Source organism: Carlito syrichta, unplaced genomic scaffold (genome assembly GCF_000164805.1).
Source record: "Carlito syrichta isolate Samal-C Ts95f unplaced genomic scaffold, Tarsius_syrichta-2.0.1 Scaffold315946, whole genome shotgun sequence".
Taxonomy (NCBI): Eukaryota; Metazoa; Chordata; class Mammalia; order Primates; family Tarsiidae; genus Carlito; species Carlito syrichta.
Genome location: NW_007260042.1, coordinates 426,102 through 426,659, shown reverse-complemented (window position 1 = coordinate 426,659; position 558 = coordinate 426,102). Strand labels below are relative to the sequence as shown.

At 69.5% G+C, this 558-nt stretch overlaps 1 protein-coding gene across 3 annotated transcripts in view; it reads right to left on the bottom strand.

Moving 5' to 3' along the window:
- ATF3 (activating transcription factor 3) overlaps nt 1-558 on the bottom strand; it is a 60,881-nt gene that overhangs the window by 14,251 nt on the left and 46,072 nt on the right. The window contains exon 1 of one of the 3 annotated variants that reach the window (XM_008073568.1): nt 261-558. The exons of 1 other annotated variant lie outside the window; for it this stretch is intronic. The gene's annotated coding sequence lies outside the window, so the exon portion shown is untranslated. The remainder of the gene's footprint in view (nt 1-260) is intronic. One more of the 3 variants, XM_008073570.1, reaches the window with a different exon arrangement.

The window sequence follows — 558 nt, the reverse complement described above, 5'->3', positions numbered from 1 at the left end:
TACCTCCTCCGTCACCAGGAAGCTTTCGCGCCCCAAGTCAAAAGAGAAAGTTAGCTCTCTCACTCTGCGGGAAACTTTCCGGGGCGCGGAGGAGCAGCGGCGGCTAGAAGAAATTCAGCCAGAGTTAGTCCAAAGTCGGAGGCCGGGGGCGCGGGGCAAGGGTGGGCTCAGGGGTCGGAGGGCTGGTTACCAGAGGGGCGCAGAGAGGACGAGGGAGAGCCGCCCTCGCTCGCGCGCACTCGCTGGGCTCCCTCGCTCACCTCCAGTCTCCCGGGGCGGCCAGGGTCCGGAGGACGGGCAGGGTCGGGAGCGGGTCGGGCTGTCTGTCCGTCCGGCCCGCGGGCGAGCGCGGAGAGCTCGCGGCCGGAGCGCGGGCGGGCGGGTGCGCTCGGGCGGCGGCGCGGGGAGAGCGCTGAGCAGCGCGCGCCTGGCTGTGTGCGACTGTGGCTCGGAGCGCGTTGCATCACCCCTTTTATAGCCCTCGGCCGGCGGCGCGGCGGTGTACTTCGGGTTGCGAGTCCCAGGCTGACGTAATGCTATTAATAGCTTCCCGGGAGA